Below are 22,435 nucleotides of genomic sequence, written 5' to 3' on the forward strand. Positions count from 1 at the left end.
ATCTTATTTAGGGGTTAATCTCTTGATTATCTTGAATTTAGAGTTAATTAGAGAATAATAAGGGATACCTTACAGTTAGGTTCAAGTCCCTAGACAAACATTGAGATAAGGCTACCTTTTGATTACTGAAATGAGGCCATATAATGCCATGTGAATTTATCTACTCCTCTCTTTAAGCAAACTCTCGCTAAACAATCATGCAACGAATCATACTCTCTATTTCACATATACAATGTATGCTTATTGGATTCATACATTAAGTTATCACATATGAGCGTCACTATTATTTTTACTTTACACACTTTACTTCTTTTTTGAACCTCATATCACATATGTGTATTCACTTTTCATATACTACATTTGGTATTATGACAATAATATAATCATCTCATAAAGTTGTCAACTTCCCATTTTAATACAAAAATGTGGTACTTACAATTATTTCAATGACAAATATTACATTTATCACTAAATGAGTTAAATCAAAGTTCACATGTAATTGCACACATATATAATTATACACTCAAGGGCACCCTTGAAACCATCAAGTTCAATCAGATGTAAAAATGGTACACCCTTGAAATTTGGCCTAAAAAGTTTTTATGATAGCATTTTGCTATCATGAAGGGGCATGTGCGCCATGACATGTTGTGTACAAGCTGCGATGTATGGCATAGAGGCCAAATTGTCCTCTCTGTGCCGTATGCTCTAGTACATGGATCACATGCAATGGCATATGTACTAGAATGTGCTAAAATGATATTTTTGGCCCTTTTTACTTGTGGTTTGATCCCTTACATGTTCCATGCTTCTTAAACTTTTAAATATAAATAAGTTTGGGCTCAAACTATATATTTAAAGGATTTTGGGATCCCAAATGTTTTAAAAGTATTTCCATGCTTTTATTTATTTAACCCTTTGGTGATTAAGGTAGACTTAGGAGGGCTTATTGACTTCTAGTTATCATTATTTGTTGTGATTGTGTAGTGATTCATGATAATGTCATGGTGAACATTACACAAAACCTTAGAAAAAATGGAATCCTAAAGTTCTTATCAACTAATTATAACATTTTCAAGCAAAAATAAGATTTATTAGAGTCATAAAGCATATAGAAGCATGTGATATCAATTAGATTTGGAAACATTTTAAAACAAGTTTAAAAATTACATTTTTTACTAAAACGAGTTATCTGCCACAAATAAAGAATGATGCACTACACCAATGCTCCTTTATATGCATTGAATAGTTTTAATGATATACTTTGGTATTGAATTCGGATCTAGGGGTTGAACTTTAGGTGTTCCCTAAATTTTCATTCAACATCTAAGTGAGGTGATCTAGGTGTCTATAGAAAGCTTATTCAATAAATTAACTAATGGCACTAGTCTCATTTTCAAATTATTTTATACCATGAAGTTGGACATGAGAACCCAAACTAATCACATTTTCAAACTCTTTCACAACCAGGGTGTTAAAACCAAACTCATCCTAAGTACCAAAAGCTTATTCTAACACTTAGACTACATTTAAGGGATTTAGGACAACTTGTACAATGTACCACATCAATCAAACACATCATACAAGCTAAATTCAATCCTTAACCCCAAATTCATCATAAACAATAGGGGAATGTTTTTCAATATTCTTTCTCAAAATAATTGACCACATTTTGTAAAATAACGACCAACATATTTGCACCAGTATCTTTGCCTTATGCATTAAGTATATCACATACAATACATGACCTAGGGCCCAAAATATAATCAATCACAAAAGAGACACAAATGATGCACGTATATTAAAATATAACCTAGTTGGAAATATCATTATAAATTACACATATAATCAAAATAATATGAGGCATTACAGTAGGAATCACAAGTCTTAAGCCTCAGGTCCTTTCCCTTCGTCTTGTTCAAAGCTAGTACCTAGAAATGTTAAATAAGGATGAGTACAATCATTCAGTAACCAAGATACTTTAAAACATGCACATGTAAGTAAAGCAATCATAGGTATGCCAAGTAGGCAACATAAAACATTCAATTTCATAATTATCAATTATATCATAATATTCAATAAGATGCTTGCATGATCACTAACCTCTTGATTCCTCCGACTGAATCTGTGGACTATTAAACCAAATAGGGTTGTGTCCATGTGAATAAACTAACCCAAGCTTCACTAATTGTGAGGCACTCATTGGCTAAAGGAATTACACTCACTCTTGGACCACGGAGTAGCTCTTCTCAAATCTTCGAGGTGTTGTAGCCCTATTCTACACCTAATGAAGGTGATGTTAAGGGCCTAAGGGTATAGGCAACTTACCTCACACCTACTTCTAGGTGATGTTAAAGAATATCTTACCCTAAACTAAATGCTGGGGCCAACCATGATATTGGTAATATTCACGTGGACTCAGTATGCTCCTCTCCCTCAAGGAAAACTCTAGTAATCAATCATGATTATGCAGATAATCACATGCTTGACACACATAGCATATGTCATTCCTCAATTGTCACGCTTAACACACATAGCTTATCTAATTTCTAATTGATCATGACCATTATAACAAAATCTCATTCAATCTTATCATCTTTGAAATCATCATTTTCAATAATTTATCATCACTTCCACCATCAATTTATTCATTTTTATGAAAAGTCACACTAGCATTTATGTTACCCAAAATACAAATCATAGTCATTATTACATAAGTGTTTCTCAACTATTTCTAAAAGCATCACTTGCATTTGTAAATTTCAAAAACATAAACCATATCAATTTAATTATGAAAATATATTCACATGTTCACAAAATCCTATGATTAATCAAACAAGCAATAATACACAAATTAGATTCATCCGGTTATCTCAAACCTTTGGGTTACCAAAGGTTATTCCCTACTAAACTTGCTTCCAAGCTAGAGTCAAGCTTAAATGGTGCACAATATAGTTAATCTACAATTAGAAATAACAAACATCATAATGTCATATATCTAAACCATTTCCAATACTTTAATTCTCACATAATCAACCCAAAATCCTAATCTCTTGGATTTTCTTACAACCATAGGTACATTATTTACCATTAACTTGATCCAACTCTTATTAGCTGAACAACATGTATCACCCCCAACATTCTAAATTCAACATTAAAGTTCCTTAGGGTTCACTTAAACTTGAGCATCCACACATATATCCTCAAATAAACCCTAACCTTATGTTTAGAAACTTAAAACAACTCCCATAATCTCATTGGAACCAATGGGTTTGACCAAGAAATCACCACAACAGAATCAACATCTCCCAAGCCCTAAAACCTAGTTTCAAATGTGTAGATAGGGAGATGAGGGAGTATGAGAGGTTTACCTAGGTAGAACCAAGCTTAAATTACTCACAAGAGCTCTAAAATAAGCCCTAGCATATCCAACTCTATCTCTCTCTCCCTCTTTGTTCCTTTCCTTTTGTTTCATTATATCACTTGAATGCCAAACTTGGGCGTTTAATCTTTATTTTTGGCCATCTATCATGATAGATGGTACAAAGAAGGCCAACCTATTTCTACTCTGATAGTTGGGCCTAGGCAGCCTAATACACCTTTGGGCCTAATCCAAAAGCTGTAGACAAATTCAATAGGTCCATTAGCTTTCTCTAACAATCCTTAGTTTAATTTACATTTAAAATTACCTATTTACTCTTAATTAATTCACTTAATTCAAAAATTAAATTTCAAAATGCTACACACCTCTTATAAAACCCTAATGATTCTTGCTCACTCAGTCACTCCCTCTCCCTCACTCAAATTGATGCGAACGTAGTCATGTCTCAATCTCGATGCTCTCCTCTCCCTTTGCTCACTCCTCTTGATCTCAACAATGAAAACTTGGCATCTCATTCTAGGCCTCACTTGCTCTAGCTCAGTCCCTTTTGCTCTCGGCTTTTGGTGCTCCCTTTACCTAGGAAATCCTTGTACTCTTTGTTACTCTAATTCATTTTCTATTTATAGAATGAGCAAGCTTTGTAAAAATTAGTTCAACAGATTGGAGGCCTTCTCTAGTAGTGTCTCTAGCCACCAACATCAATGGTTTGTAAGTTGTCGTCACCCGTGAAGACAGCTCCTTGGAGATTTGGCTTGCCTCCCGCGGCTCCGTTGGCTGGCATTGTTAGTTGGTAAAGTAGTTTCTTCTTAGTCCCCTATTATTTTTATTAGTTTGGGAGTTCTTAATTTAGTTACTGTTATTAGTTTAGTTTAATCAAGTTCCTTCTTCAAGGGGTATATATGGTATTTGGTTGATTATTGTCATCTAACATGGAGGGCTCAGTTGTTAAAGACACCCATGATTTGATTTCCCTTCTAGCCCTATGTCTTGTGCTCTTTTCTTAATTTCAGTGATGTTTTTAGTTGATTAATCTAGCTAATTAATATGTTAGTTTGCAATTTGTGGTTAGATTATTGTTGAGTTATATACAAGTTTATTATAGAAAATAAAATAAGAGTTTATTTTCTTTTTCTAAAACATGCTTTCTGTTCTAGCTCTGAGTCTCTTGAATAAGGTCCAGGTATAAGGAAATAAGCAATTTTAAATAAACATTGCTCTAGGGCCTAGACCTATAAGACTCAAGCCTATATGAGGTAAATTTTTTCGCTTCCCAACTCTACTTGTCTTAAAGAAATTTCATTATTTTGAATTTAATTACGTATGGGAATGGTTTCGTGCTGGGATTTTCAAGTCTTTAACTCATGCATTCTCAAATTCTCCTATTGCCTAAGCGTTTGTCTCTTACGGCATTGACGATGGTTCTCTGGGGAGAAAGCTAGTGGACTTGCCTTGGTTGTTAACTTTATGGTAACAACCTTATGGGTTGACTTAGTCCAAGTAAATGAATGAACCAATAAAGCGTCGTTAAGCAGCCCGAGCCCTGACGGCAACGAACTCCCTCTGTTGTTTATTACTTTTTCGGTCTTACATACAAGTTTTTTAGTTAATCTTTATTTAAAATATAAGTAATTTAGTATAATTGCAGACTTTTTTTAATTTATTCATTATATTTATTAATCTAAATTCTTGTGAAATTTTTTTACTCAGAATTGATAATTGGGGTTAAAAATAAAAAATAATATATTTTTCATAAAAATAAAAATTTTATTGATATGTAAATTATTATTTAAAAAGTGTTTATATTCTGAATCGGAATGGAGTATAAAAAAATATCATATGTTTCATCATCTTTTTAAAGAAAAACTACAAATTTTAATATATATATATATATATTATTACATTTTTTCAAATTGTCTCTCATAAATTAATACTATTGTTAAATTAAAGAAAAGAAATTAAACATTAATTACAAGACTATTTATTATTCATAAAAATAAATTAAACATGAACTCTTTCGGTTTTCTTCTTCTTTTTTTTTTTTAAAAAAATTCACCTATTCTGGCGCCGCATGGATAGATTTTCAACTTTAATTTCTATGCGTGCTTGACGATTTTAGGGGAAATTTGGAAGACAAGTAGATAACGACCATGAGGTCAAATCATTTGGGAAAAAGAAGCAAGATCTTTCAAAGTAAATTAAGGTTATAATTTTGATTTACTCAACCTTAATTCACTTGAAGGACCTTACTACTTTTTCACAAGTAATTTAACTCTTCATTGTCCTTCTTCTCAATTTTCACTTGAAGGATAATTAAGGTTATAACTTTAATTCACTCAACCTTAATTCACTTTAAGGACGTTAGTCCTTTTTCACAAATAATTTAATTTCATTGTCCTTCTTCCCAATTTCTCCTTGATTTTAGGGACGATAATAGAGTTTTTAGTGCTACTCAACTATCCATTTGGTCTCTCAAATTTAATTTATATTTAGTTTTTTAAGTTTGTTTTAATTATCAATTTGATCTTTGTGGTTTAAAGAGAAGGTAAAACTATTAAAATTTACCGGCATGGCTAAATAATGGAATATTTATAGCAATCATGTAGATTAATTAAAAGAAGTATAATTATTTAAGTAAAAAAACCTTAAAAATTAAAACAGGCAAGGGAATAAAATGTTCATAAGAGATTAGATTGATAAAAATTAAACTAATTTAAGAGATAATTTATTTTCATTTAATTATATATGCATGTCAAGTCATCAGTATATAGACTTTACATATTAAATTCATTTGAGAATCCATTTATGTTTTAAACTTAAAGAACTAATCTAATAATTTAAAAAGTATAAAAAATTAAATTAAAAATTAAACTTAAAAAAGATAAATTAATAATTAAAACAAATTTAAGAGATTAACATTTTTCATCATCCTTTAACAAACCCTAGCATCCATCATCAGTGGAAGGAAAAAAGTGCTCAGCCATTCAACACGGTGGAAAGTTACAAAACAGGAAGCAACGTCGGGACTCGTAAAATGACTCTCTTGTCAATTGTCATGAACACGGTTAGTTGAGTTGATCAATTCAATTTGAAAAATTGATGCACTATAATTAGTATTTTCTTTTGCCAACAATATAGTTAGTAATAATTTGTATTATACTCCTTCTAGTCCAATTTGATTTATGAGATATTTTTAATAATATCACATTGATTTTAAAAAATTAGTTTATTATCTTTATTTTTTTAAAGAAACTCATATTTCAAGAAGCTAATTACAGAGTATATGTAATTATGGATGGTATATTCCAAAAAAAAAAATTCATACATGCTTAGCTTCATCAAACATTTTGTAAAATGGCTTATATTAAGAATGATGAAATTTTTCTGAGAATATCCTGTGAATACAACCAGTGGGAATAAATATCTAGTGAAGTAACCACGATACAAATCCTCTAATATGGATTTACATGATCAAGATTAAATTTGATGGTGGTATTGATTTTTCTCATATAATTAAAATCACTAATAATTTACGTCATTTCCCTCTTTTTTTTTAGATATCCTCCTATTAGAAGTAATATTCAAAATGAGACTAAATGTAAGTTTCTCTCTTAGCGAGAATTCGAATCTTGGTTCACCATATTATAAAAGATATTCATAGACCCGGGTGCACGGTGGAGGGGGCCTTGCCCCATGTATGAGAAGGTGTGTTTTTTGGGAGACAAATATGAGAAGTTTTAATCTCCCACACCATCATACTATTATTTTCTTGTAGTTTACATTTCTCACACATAATTTAATATTATGTTATTAGCATATTACTTGATATTTTATTTATTTGCTATTAACGTGCTAAATAAAATAATAGATATTGTTGGTTATTGAACAACTATACTCCAACCATTAAAAAATATAATGCATTTTGAACAGATCGAATCCCAATAATTAATTATATATTTTTAAACTAACATCATCTTTTCATATTTATCTTTATTTAATACAATGTTTCACTTAAAAATAAATATAAAATAATTTACTTATTAAGAGCATTTTTGAAAAAAAAAAACACATTAACTACACCTTGAAACACTAAAAATGTATTATATTGTTAAACATTCAACTCTTAAAAAAATGTCTTATAATTTTTAAGGGAAGGTGTATTATTTTTCTTTTTAAATTTTTTTAAATGTTCTGGTTTCACCCTTGACGAGGGACTATATCTAAATCCAAACTCTGTTAGTTAAATCTTTTTTTTTTCCTTGACCACAAAGCAGTAGTTCAAGTCTCTAAAAGTAAGCATTGGTCCCATTATACACTTGACCAAGGCCAGTCAAAAATAAACCCTTGTACTTTTATTACATTACATGGGAACGGTACTTTATTTCTCTTGGGTTATAAAATGATATTATTTATATTCGTTCATTTGCTACTTCTTCTGAAAGCAGAGCTACCCATTGCCTGTAAACATGATGAAGAGAACACCAACGTGGATCGGAGTTTTCTACGTGTTTGTTTCCTTCATCCTCGTTAGCCACTCTACACAGGTTGTTTTTGCAGAAGCTAATAATTCAGGCAAGGACTTACGTTTACTTCTTCTTGTTTTTTTTTTTTGAAATGTGGGTGTTTGACTAAGTCCCTTAATTATTGGTTCATTGCTCACTTGACTTTAATTTGAAGCATTGATGATTAATTGGTGTGAATTTTCCTGCATAATTATTTCTTCATGATTCAGAATTATGATTTTCATTTCTTCTGTGGGGTTCTGTTCATTCTTTAATTATAAGCTTTCAAACAAAACCTTTGCGGGAAAGCGTGTGTTTTTATGATGGGAAAAATTAAGTGTCACTTCTGGTCCTTATATTTTAACTGTATTTTGTTTTTACTCCTTACAATTTATTTATATATATATATATTTTCTCTTCGCTTTTATTTGTTTAATCTAAATTGTTAGTCTTTGTATTTTGAAAAATACTTAGAATCATCGTGAGATGATCCAAATGATGTGTTAATTTTATTGAGGGGATTTAACACCGTTAAACACATAATTAGATGACTAGGAAGAAAAATTACTGACCTGAAAAAAATTGTTTGATTAAAAATTTTGTCTAATTAAAAATAGGAAAATGAGTCCGCTTCCTTAAAATGATTGTTGTTCACAAGTGAGAGGGAGAATGACGTCAGAAAAAGCATAAAGGCATTGGATTAGGGGCCCTTTATTTTGGCTTTTTTTTTCAATTGAAAAAAGAACTTTTTTAAAAAAAATCATTTAGACAAAGTTTAAGTGTATTTAAAAAAAATTAGAATCTAAAAAAAAATCAAATATCTGATTATTTGAAAACCTAATCTAAGTAGCTTCTTAAAATAAACCCTGCAATAGATGAGAGAGAAACTAAAAAGAAACACAACTATTTTCATAGTAATCTTCAGAGGACAAAAGCAATCCTTCCTCTTAGCATATTCGTCCTCAGCACGTCTTCTTCCTTGACTGTCATTCATCTTCTCCCTCTCTCTAGTTTGCATTGACCTGATCGATCCCTCCTCCCAGCTTTGTTAAAGGTTCAACTTGTTTTCTTTGCTGCCTACTCTGTTTCGCATGGTGATGGATTTCAATTCCTTTATTTTGTTTGATTTTAGCATTTGTTTTCATACTTAACCTTGCAATTGATTGAGTTTGTGAGTGAGTATTCTTAAGTATATTGGGTTGTAGTTTGAGTGTTCTTGGATTTGCATTGGAATCTATTTTGCCTTTAGATTGTTATCGGACAGTGTTCAGGCAAGATGATTTCATCGAAGCTTAGCCACTGCTTCCACCGCTTTACCCACTAGTTTTCTTTGTTCGGCTAAGCGTTCTTTTAGTTCATCTCCTTCACCAAGTTGAGAAACCATTTTCATAATGATATTTAGAGTTGGTAATTCAGGTAAGTTGGACTTATTCGAATCAGGTTTAAAATACTCTAACATATAAAAAAAACCGATATAGCTAAGCCCAGCTTTAACTCCTTGAGTTTTCAGGGTTTATTTAGGCTGGTTTGAATACCTAAATTTAAAAAAAAAATGGGTATTCGGGCAAAGTTTCATTCAGGTTCGAGCTTGACCCTAATTTTTTCATGCTTATTCGAATGGCCTAAATAAATTTGAAATAAAAAAAATCTTTTAAACTCTCAAATCCAATTGTAAAATTTTGGAATTTAGTTGGGTTGACCTGTTGAACTTGATCCAAATTACTATCTATAATGATATTCTTCACATCTTTATCCACCAGTTTTCTGTCTCCATCCCTTTCTGCTAGTCCGTAACTGAGGTATCACTCCCCTAAGCTTTTTGCACATTGCCATCAGAATTTGATGTGGAAATTGTGAATACCTTTTTTTAATGGCAGAATTGACATTGTTTAGATCTATTGATTAAAGCAAAAGTAACATTGTTTAGTCTGACTCATGATCTTTTGAATATTTTTCAAAATATATGAAGGGACTAACGTTTCAAACAAAAATCGATGAGAAATCATGGAACAAAATTAGTATGACTAAAAACAAACCTGATTAAAGTAGAGTGCATGATCCTGAATTGGTATTTTCCGTTTATAATTCTAAACAATATTAATGGGATGAAATCTTCCTTCATAATGGAGAATGATATGAACAGATCGATTTATTTAGTTAGTTAGTTATTAGAAACACCTCACCTGCGTAAAAGATAAAGATTATTTAAATTATTTTTTGGTCTAATAATAAAAATAAATTGTTTTTTGCACATATGGCCTGTGGTGCTTAATGATGGGGAGCTTAAATAATAAGGAAAATATATAAGTTCCAAAATTTTTTGTGACACCACTTGTTGTCCCAAGTTGGCCATACAAAATTCAGGATAAATATTTGGGATGGAATTTGGAATAATTTTGAAATGCATTTATGACTCTTTATATTCTGTCGCAAATTTTCATCAAATTTCTTGTTTCCTTGTATTGTAGGTTTCATAAGCATAGATTGTGGAGCAAGCAAAGATTACGTAGATGAAGTAACTGGGTTGTGGTACCAAACAGATGAAGAGTTCATCGGAAGTGGAATCAATTATAAACTACCTCCGCAAGTTAACTTCGACAATGATCCAACGGTAGCACGACAACTAATGACATTGAGAAGTTTTCTATATGGAAAAAGAAATTGTTACACTCTGAAACCAAAACAAGAGAATCCGAAGAAGCATAAATATTTGATGAGAGCTTTTTTTGCATATGAGAATTATGACTATAACAACCAACTTCCAACGTTTGACCTTTACCTGGGGGTCAATTATTGGGACACAGTTCAATTGCCTAATTCGTCTTTTTTCAAATCCTACGAAATAATTATGCAGCAGGATGCAGCCACCATAGAAAAGGTACAAGTGTGTCTGGTGAACACTGGACAAGGCACACCTTTCATTAACACTTTGGAATTAAGGCCATTAAACTATGATCTCTATTCTGCTCCTCTTCCCTTGAAACTATGGTCAAGATTGGATATGGGCTCTGGCCTTCCACGCACTGTTGCCAGGTAAACACTTTATCTTTCTATTTGAGATATTTTTAGAAGGATCCAGTGTACCACATCATCCATGCTCGACCCAATAAAATTGCACCAATTCAATCAAATAAAATCTTAAACTAGTACCATGTTAATCAATAGTCTTAAATTTGAGTCTCGGGTATACAGCTATGTTAACTACTAGTTAGTAGAGCTTTGTCTTGGATATGGGGAGCCTTAACAAAAAAAAGGATTTATAATTTGCTTAATATTTTTGGAAATATAATGCAGGTTCAAGGATGACGTTTATGACCGATTATGGGTTTTGGATGATGGTGGCCATTATGATCGCTTAAAAACAAGTGTATCAAAGTTAGAAGATTCCATTTATGAATTGCCATTGGAGATATTAGACACTGCATCAAGGCCTCTATATAATAATTCCAATGTTTTAACTGCTAATCTGAGTTATGATGCATGGGAACAATATGATTTGTTTCTTCATTTTGCTGAAATTCAAAAGCTTCCTTTTGGCCACCAGAGGATTATCAATGTCACTTTTGATGGTGATGATGAAAATTGTTCTAAATCTCAACAACTTAGTCTTGAATACTTGAAGCCTGTCACCCTGCGTTTCAATAATATAACTAAAGGTTATGCTAGCTTCACAGTTGCAGCAACAGCTAATTCAGATGCTCCTCCTATCCTTAATGCCTATGAAATTTACCAACTTGTCCCTCAACCAAATTCCCCTACGTATACACAAGATGGTATATATAAATATATATATATATATATATATAATAATTGCCTTTTCTTTTTCATTTTGTTTGCTTCAGCAGTTTTACCATATTTTGTTTGGTTCTATATTTGTTGCATGATCATAGTCAATGCCATCATGGAAATCAAACGAACTTATGGGGTCTCTAAAACCAGTTGGCAAGGGGACCCATGTGTTCCATCTAACTTTGCATGGCCTGGTCTGACTTGCAGCTATGACAACAATATAAGGATCATTTCATTGTAAGTATAATCAGGTATATTTGAATCATTCAATGAGGATCATTCAATAAGAATTAATCACAACTACATAAGTGTGTGGTGAGTCCTTCTAAATATAAGTCATAGTTTATGATTAATGCAAAACTCTAACAATATCTTGCATATAGATAGAAATTCAAATAGGATGGTTAAATGCTCGAATATAATCCCTTCCTTTTAAAATTTGTGATTTTGCTTGTAAATAAAAATAAGGAGAAACATAGCAGTTTTTCTTATTTGAAAGCGAAGAGTAGGTATGAACAATATAATAAGGGGTGTGTGTGTGTGTGTGTGTGTGTTTCTCTCCTTTAGTTAATTGTTTACAACGGTGACCAAATTGTGAAATACAAATTGTAGGAACTTAAGCTCAAGCAAACTTATAGGACAAATAACTACATCCTTCGCTGGTTTGGAAAATTTGGAGTCCTTGTAAGTTGTTGCTTAAGATAGGCTCTTAACATCAAAACCATATTTAACATGTCATATATTTTTAGCACTTACCTCTTGCTCACAGGGATTTATCAAATAATGAATTGATTGGACAACTACCAGAATTTCTTGCAAGTCTTCCTAATTTAAAATACATGTAAGATCCTAATAAATTTCATAATAGCTTTTCATGCTCAAATTGTATATGATGCCGTGTACCTCAAACTTTCACTTATTATCCTTTTACCATCATGCAGTAATGTGGAAGGAAACAAGCTCACTGGTTCAATTCCTAAGGCTTTAAGAGAAAAGGCTAATTTACAGCTAAGGTTAAGTTGTCTTCAATATCAAATTCTAAATCTATTTTTATTCTAGTTTAAGACTAAATCAAGCAAAACTTTGGTCCTTATTGTCATTTTCACTTAGATAATTTGAAGAATGGAAGAAATAAAAACCAGATGAATGAAAATAAAAAAAGTTCTCACTTCTTATAAATTATATATCAATTATCAATACTCTAATATAATGTTTGGATTAATTGATTTGAATTTTATAATTAAAATATCATATTTAAAATCAGTGTATTTAAAATATCTTGTTGTATAGTTTAAAAGATTTTCAAAATCTAAGTTAAAATCCATGAATTTAATATTAAAAATTAATTATGAAGAAATTTAACATAATAAAGTGGAAAGTTCGTCAAATAACTAGGATTGGAGGGTGTTACAAATTATGAAGGAATTAGTATAAAAAATAGATTTGGATATAAAAGAATTAGGATAAAAAATGACTTTAATTAGGTGTCCAAACAAGGAATTTGATTCAAATTTACATGCACGCATCTAACCACAGCCTTAGTTTATTAGAATTATACAAGAATTCCTTAGCTTGCATGGCACCTATACTAAAAAAAGGTATGTACCAACAAATGTTATTTCAATTAATAAGGATTTGGCTTATAATTTATAAGATCATGGGTTTAAATTTTACTGTTGATGTAAGAATTTTATTGATGGGCGATTTGTAAGTACCATTGTAAGTACTTTTTAAACCTACAGGCATGTCCTGGCCTGATGAGTTCTTGAAACCCAATTTACCTAAATTTTTTCTTTATTTTTTCGTTAAAAAAGTAGCTATGGCATGTACATATATCATTATACATGATACAACACCCATGCCATATTATGTGTGTGTGTGTATGCATACTTGCAGCATTACATGTATGTTTCAACATCATCATCATCTTGACTTGAATGCTTCAAAATAATCAAGAGGTTTTAGAAGACTTAAACTTTGGAAATTCATATTGTCATGTGGTAACGTTTTGTGAACACACACTCCTTCTATATAGTCAGTAAAAAAAGTAGGGTTAAACTTTACTAGTGTTAGTTGTTCCTCTGCAAATAAGTCATGGATGAAAATTAAAATCCTAATTAATTCAAATATTTCTCCACCTAGGCTGCCACATGTCAATCAAACTAGATTCTCTTTCTACAGTTAACAGTCAAAATTGTCATTAATTGACATATAGTCCAGGGCCAGTATGAACATTGCAATTATTTTAAAATAACCATGTTTCTCTAAAAAACACTTTAAAGAAAAAATGCACTTTAGCCCTAACTTGTATTGTTGTTCACATGCACTTTCATGATTAACCAAATTTAGCAGCTATATCATGAAAATGCAGCATGCAAGACATGCATGTTACTTCTCTTTATTTACTCCACTTTCTAATAGTTTATCTTCATGTTTTACCAGGGTAGACAACAATCTAGACCTTTGTCAAACAGATTCATGCAAAAAAACACAATTTTATGGTTCCTCTTATTGTATCAATTGCAAGTTTGGTCATAATTGCCTTTCTTTCTTTGATGATAATTTGGGGAATCAAAACGAGAAGAAAAGGTATATATCTATTTGAAACTTTGCACATGTTCGTTGCATATAGAGATGTGTTTGCAATTCTTGTATGGTTTCTACAGAACTTGGAATCCTATCATTTGTGTTAGCTTTATGCCAAATTATTGGATGAATTTAATTTATTGACCTAATTAAAAGCCAATTAATCTCTTAGCCAAGTTATTTTTTACTAATTTTTGAAGGCCTCAAAACACTTGACTTAATGATTCAGGTTCTACCAAATCTAAAAAGATGGAAATCATAAAGCACAAGAATAGAGAATTTTCATATTCTCAAGTACTTCATATCACCAACAATTTCAAAACTCGTATTGGAGAAGGAGGATTTGGGAAAGTTTACCTTGGTACTTTAGAAGATGGAACTCTGGTTGCAGTAAAATTACTTTCTCCATCATCAAAGCAAGGGTACAAGGAATTTGAGTCAGAGGTTAGACATGAAAGTCAAGTTATAATTTTCAATCAAAGGATTTAAAATTTAGGCAAATTGGGTGGCGAACTAATATTTTTCATTTATGATGGATCTAACTTTTAACTTGTAGCAGGCTCAACTCTTAATAGTTATTCATCATAGGAACTTGGTGTCACTTGTTGGGTATTGTGATGAAAATGATATGAAGGCATTGATTTATGAATACATGGATAATGGGGACCTTAACCGTCTATTATCAGGTTTGTTTCATATCTTGTGCTCAAAACTTTATAGTATCATTGATGAATGATGATGATAGTTTTCTTATGGGTTTCATGTGTTAAATAGTATTATATAGTTCATAAGATCCCATTCATGGATCATAAAGGCAAGATAAAATCTATTTCATCAACTCAAAGTATCATTTAGTTTTTTTAAGTTAAATTTGATAGATCAATCAATTTGAATAACTAAATATTTATATTCATATATGTATATATGCTTTTTTTTATTATTAAAACATCTTATTGAGTCAATTTTATGTTTACAGAAAAAAATCCAAATATTTTGAGGTGGAATGAGAGACTTCAAGTCACAATTGATGCTGCAAAAGGTAACAAACTATAATATATATTACTAAAATCCACTCTCTTCTTATTTATATTCTTAATTATATTATCCTTGTTCTAATATAATGATTTGGAAAGAGTTGTTGCAGGGTTGGAATATCTTCATAATGGTTGTAAAACTCCTATAATTCATAGAGACTTGAAGCCATCTAACATTTTATTAGACAAATTTAAAGTGGCTAAGATTGCTGATTTTGGGTTGTCTAGAGCATTTATAAACGAAAGAGATTCTCATCTATCAACTCAACCAGCTGGTACACCTGGTTATATTGATCCTGAGTAAGTGATTCTCTACTATATCAATGAAAAATTTTAAGGGCATTCTTTACAAAACTAAACAACACAACATAATATTTGAAACATAGTTTGTTATACTTTAAAAATTCAGCCTAATTAGTTCTTATTTTGCAGATTTCAAAGGTCTGGAAACCTAAATAAAAAAAGTGACATTTATAGTTTTGGAATGATTCTTCTTCAATTGATAACTGGACATCCTCCAATAAAAAGAGGAGTTGAGAGTAGTAATTTCATTCTTGATTGGGTTCAACCTAAAATTGAATGTGGGGAAATTGAAGGCATTGTTGATCCAAGATTAGCTGGAGAATTTGGAATTACATCAGCATGGAAAGCTGTTGAAGTAGCAATGTCATGTATTTCAGCAACAGCAATGCAAAGGCCAGACATAAGTCATGTATTGCAAGAACTACAAGAATGTTTAGCTTTGGAGATGGCTCATGACGCTATAACAGGAAGTTCACTTGGTTATACTGTGAACTATGAATCAATGACCATTCTCTCTGCTAGGTAATCACAATACTTGTGTTTCCTCCAAACAACACTTTGCATCATGCTTACATCTCAGGTTTAAATAATGTATCGTTAAAGGATAATATTTGTTTTTTATTATGAATTTCTAAAGGCTTTATATATAAGTTTCATTTAATATCACTCTTGAGCGAAATGACATATAAGAATAAAAAAAATATAAGTATCAATATATCAATTTCAATAGGGTTAAGGTGTTATGTCTCTAAATTATCCCACAAATTAAACTACATTACCATGATAGTTAAAATTAATGCCCTATACTAACCATTACCATGGTAGATAAGCCTAACCATCATTCATAAGAAATAATCACAGTAAAAAAGGAAAGATCGAGATTTGAAGGTCTACTACAGTAGTAAAGTTCCAAAGTGCATCTTTTTAAAACAAAAGGTATCAAATAATGGGATCACAACATATTTCATCTCAATTCAAATGTAAAACAAGTTAAAATCTCTTTAAAAAAGACTATATCAACTATTGAAAGTATGGGTAAACATTTAGAATAAGAAAATATGATCTAAAATTCAAAATAGGTGAAAAGGGCCAACTCTAGCACATCTGCTGTAGCCAATTGCATATGCATTGCAATATGTGGTATAGAGGACATCCATTGTGACAAACATCATCATGCGTTGCTACCAACCTTCACTGTACCATGTGTCGTAGTGGTGCATGTTGTATGACAACAACTCATATCAAATTTTCAACCCACACAACATCTCTTTTCGATATCCAATTAAGATGATTCAAGCACTTGCATGAAGCTTATTTCAAGATCTAACTATTGGTTTTGGTTTCTTTCTAAAATAACCCACACTAAATCCAATGACTTAAAATACTTTTTAACTTGTTTTATATATTAAAAAAAATTAGCAACATAACAACTTAAAAATAGGTATTTCCCTAGTCTTAATAGCAAGTTTACAAGCACACTTAAGCACAACAACAAATTTACAAGTATTTTCAAGTATATACTCAACAACAACAAACAAAGCCAATTTATATATAACAAGGAACACCAAGGATAGGAAGAAAATGAATGGAAGGATAATGGAGATATTTAAATTAACTCAAAATTTAATAGAAGATGAATTAACTAAGAAAATTAAATTTGAAAGCACCAAAACCATAAATTAAAATCCAAAACCCACAAACTCAAAAGAAGGATTGGTTTAAGGAGGAAAAAGCAAGAACCAACCTCTAGGAAGATGAGAGGATCCTAAAAAATAGATAGGAAGAATTTGAGAAGAAACCACAAAATACGAAAGCAACTGACGAAGCCTCTGAACAAGCAAACAAAGCCAAGAGTCATAAACCCAACATCATTAGGGTGTAAAATGGTGGTTGAATTGCCAAAAATGTGGTTTTCAAAGCTTCTGTGTGCATCCAAATGAGAAATGAAACAAAGATGAATAGAGATTTTAAAACCAAAAAATTGACAAAAATAACCATCGAGTAATATCTTTTTATGATTATTTTCCAATAACTATCAAATGTATTGTTCAAATATTAGACAATCATTTGCAAAAACTGCTACTAAAAAACATCAGGTGATATTTGTAATGTCCGCTTTGACATTATCAGAATAACACACTTACAAGCCGTTGTGATAACCAGAATTAAATAAAATCCCAAGCAAAAGTTAGTATAACCCAAGGCTTTAAAAAGGTAATTAGTTTAAAACAATGGGATTCTAAGAAAACCCTTTAAAAAAAGTATTGTTTGAGCTCAAACTAAAGTTTAAAATCAATTAAATATGGTAATGGAAGCATGGAAATCAAATAGCACTTAAAATAAGCTGATACAAATGAAATATTTTTAAAAATCTGGTCCATCCGCAGCGACACAAGCCACACCTGCCACGACAGATGGCATAGAGGGACGAGTTCCTTAAAAGGCACTTGTATTGTGGCATAACTACCATGTGTTGCGGCGTGCACCTACTGTCATGATAGCATTTCAAACTTTTGGAGCGTATTGTTTCACCGTCCGATTTGAGTGGTTCAAGTGTTCACATGAAACTCTTCGAGCCCTCTAGATAATGGCACTGGTTTCACATTCAAATAATCATCCGTTAAAAAGATGGATACCTAAACCCAAAATGGTTTGTTTTCACCTCAAAACACTTTCAAAGGTGTCCAAAACGTACTACCAAATGCCATTAGCTTCAAAACCACTTTACCATCTTAAATGGACCACACACAACATAACAAGTCAATTATACCACACTATTAAGCATTCATACTTAAAATGACCACCAAAACCTCAATTCACAACAACACAAAGGGGTGGATAAAACTTAATACACATATCGATTTGGTCATTTTGATGCATAAATCTTTTCAAATATATCACTTGTAATTGTATCTTGGCCAAGCACCCTCATTTAATCATAACAACATTAATCTTGGGTCAAGATACGCACACTTCACATATTCTTATATAAGTGATAACAAAACAATGGCATATTCCTAAGTTGGCATTAAATTATAGCAATATTCATTACAAACCCAAAAAAGAGAAAAGGAAAGAGCTATACAACAATACTCTTCACTTTTCAGTCACCCCTTTCTTCCCCTTGTCCCTATCGGAGCCCTTACCTGTAAAATATAATAACAGGGTGAGATAAAAATCTCAGTAACAAAATAATTTACTACTATTAATTAACATGCACAACCATAGAAAAGTAAAGCTATTAAGCATTAAAATATACTTTTAGTATATTATAACATACTCTTTTCTATGAACACAAATCATTTACCATTAGCATGATCATTCTACCATCCAAACCTCCATATTACCTTGACTGAAACCATAGGCTCCTGAACCAAGTGCACATTCACAATGGTCTAAGCTCACCTTCAGTGGTAGGATCACTCGGTCAAAGGTATCCTATCCCACTTTTGAACTATGGTCTCCCCCTATCGCACATGAATCGGGGTGTCATTACTTCAACACTGCATCACTGATGCTAAGGAGCGTTACTCTCCAACACCGTATCTTGCATGAATACTAGGAGAAAATTTCTAATATTGTGTCTCACTAGATATTAAGGAGATACATATCATATGAACTTTTACTACTCCTTCCTACGGGTGAACTCCCACCCTCTAATATGATCATGCTCATACTCATCATACATAACACATACATTTCAAATTTCTTAACCAATCCATGTAAACTTTCACCATTCTCATTGTTTGCAAATAATTTTTATGCACAAAATTACATTTCGTAATATGCAGGGTTATCAAATCCCAAGTAACAAATTTAACATATTTACTCACAAACAGTTAGGCAATATAATCAAATAGTATAAATTATTCCATTACCTCAACTCTTTATCACACAAAAGAGTTACTATGGCTTAACGTTAGCTCCACACACTCTATATACATGATATATCTTGAGCAACATTCAATCTACCCAATCAAGTGATAATTGTCAATTATCATTCCAGAAAACCCCAAATTCATTAGGTTTTAAGTACCCATAACACTCAAATTTCTTATCTAACAATATTAACCCTCTTAAAACACTATAACCATCCTATTAAACATTCCAACATACTAAAATCACCATCCAACTATCCACATTATCCAAAAATTCTCAAATTATGCTTAGGGTTTGTCCAAACCCTCAACGAAAATTCTAAATCACCATAAAACTCATAAACCTAGAGTTAGAGGCTTGATTTAACTCTTCATGACTTTAAGTAAGCCAATGGGTTCGATCTAAATCCAAGAAAACTGAAAACAAGCCCCACAATACCTCTTAAGTTAGAAATTTCACATAAAGAGGGAGGAGATGGAATGTGAAATTTACCCAATGATGATTTAAACTTCAAATACATTCAATGTAGTCTAAGGATCATGCCCTAGGAGTACACGAGCTCTCACCATTGCTCTCTCATTTTTCCTTCCTTTTTCCCTCTAGTTTCGGTTGGGTTTCGCGAACTGATAAATGCTGATTTTTGCAGGCCTGCCAGCATAGAGCCCCTCCACAATTTAAATTTCACTCCGTGCCATGACTCGCTCAAATATCAATCTAGCCTTCTTCTGAGGCTGTCCAAGGATTCAAAAACTATATTAGTCTCTCATAAACATCATTAATCAATGATTTATCTAAATTGACCAAAATACCCTTGGAAATACTAAAAATTTCTAATTTAAAAACTTAGGATGTTACAGTATTTTCAATATGAAATGGTACTGCTTGTCAATTATTATTTTTTATTTATAATTTTTAAAATTGAACAAGAGGTAGCGTTTATTCTGAAAAATGCTACAGCTTGATGTTTCTGAATAATTTAGGTAGCATCTCAATTAACGCGAAACACTACCTAATTGTAATAATAAAAAATAATAAAAATAAAAAACCCTTGAAACTAAAATAGAAATAATTTGAAGCCCTGAAATACTTTTACCTAGAGCCGGTAATTTGGGCTAAGCCCGACGGGCCAACCCGAACCCGCCCGAAAAATTTAGGCCCGAGCCCGAATAAAATAATATTTTTTTATTGTTCGGGCCTATTCGGGCGGCTTGAATAAGCTCGAGAAAATTCAGGCCAAGCCCGATCAGGTTCGGGCTTAGCCCGAATACCCGAATAGAAAAAATATATTTTTAAAAATATATATAATAAAATAAATATTAATTATTTTTAAAGTTTTATATCATTTTTTTTAAAATACCATATATTTGAGTGTATTACTATAGTTATTTTAAAAAAAATAAAAATATTATATTTTCCTATTTTTATAATTTTTAATCAAATAAAATATCTCAAAATAATAATTAAAATATATTTTAATATTAATTTTTATACTTTAAGACTCAATCTTTTTTTTAGAAAAATTGAGTCATATACACCATTTTCTTGTTCAAAAATTATATTTTATATTTTTTATAAAATAAGATAATTAATTTTAAATTAAAAATAATTTTAAAAATAAAATTTGGGCATGTACAAATTCCGGCTCTACTACTAAACAAACATAGTAAATAAACTAATATTTTTAGATAATTATTTAATTATCATCCATGTCAGACTTAGTTAAAAATTAAGAATGAATTAAAGTAAATAACCTTTGTATATAAGACTTAAATAATATAAAAGTTTAAAGAAAAAATTTAAAAAAATAATATTTTACCCATAATTAAATGATTTTGTTTTATATAATATAATGATGGCTATTTTCTCATATTCTTAAAAACAAAAAGTACAGTTTATTTAATAGTTGTTAAAAACTTTGAACTAATTAGGACAATAATTTTAAATTAGTGGTCTAATCGTAGTTGAATTGAGATTAACTTGATCGTAATTAAAATAATATGATTCAATTAAAATATATAAATATTTTATATAACCATGATAAGGGAAATATTTAAATAAATAAGACATCAATTTACAAGTAAAGGAAACATTCATGAATAAATTACACATAAGACAATAAAATAGTAACAGAGCTACTTAAGTACTTAACTACAAAGTTAATAAGTTATTATTTTTTATTCCTTTTAAGTTAAAAAATATTTTATGCTTAATAAAATTATTTAAAAATTAAAATTGATTAAAAAATAAAAAATATTTTAAAAAAGTTTCGGGTATTCGGGCCAGCCCGAATAAGCCCGAAGGTGTTAGGGTCGGGCTTGGCTATATGGGCTTTTTAGAAAGAGTAGGATTCTTTAAGCCCGATCCGAATAAACCCGGCCCGAATTGAGCCCGGCCCGCCCGAATTACCGGCTCTACTTTTACCTAACGGTTTCGCTATCAATCTCTCAAATTCAACTTGAGTATTTATAATTAGATAGATTAAAAAGATTCAAGAAAAATCAACTAAGTCTCATGTTTAACCTGACTTGTAGGGTTATTTAAAAACGATTTGAGAATTGCTTAAAAACGTTCTTCCAAAAAAAAAAAAAGAATTAAATAATCCTCAGTAGCTTTTCCACTAAGAAATGTTACCTGAAGGTTTCGCTATCAATCTTTATTTTAGCTATAAGCTACTTATCTCTTAGCAATAAAAATAATTATGCTAATAAAATAGTTATAGTACTTATTTTAATTATAATAATTATAGGTATTATAATTTCATAATAATTATAATAATAATATTTAATATATTGTTATATTAATAGTAATTAAACAATTATTATAACAATAATCACGATGATCATATTAAATAATAATTATATTTATTAAAATTATAATAATTATATTATTCATAGTAATAATAAATTAACAGTAATAATTTTTTATTATTATATTAATAATAAAGTTAATATTATAATAAATAT

General features: G+C 30.7%; 1 pseudogene; it reads left to right on the forward strand.

Annotated features, from left to right (window-relative positions):
• The first annotated feature begins 7,845 nt into the window (after positions 1-7,845).
• LOC129289910 (probable LRR receptor-like serine/threonine-protein kinase At1g05700) lies at positions 7,846-16,119 on the forward strand (annotated as a pseudogene).
• Positions 16,120-22,435: the final 6,316 nt, after the last annotated feature.

This window comes from Prosopis cineraria, unplaced genomic scaffold (genome assembly GCF_029017545.1).
Source record: "Prosopis cineraria cultivar Desert tree isolate PC_DT_omini unplaced genomic scaffold, ASM2901754v1 PC13, whole genome shotgun sequence".
NCBI classification, from domain to species: Eukaryota; Viridiplantae; Streptophyta; class Magnoliopsida; order Fabales; family Fabaceae; genus Prosopis; species Prosopis cineraria.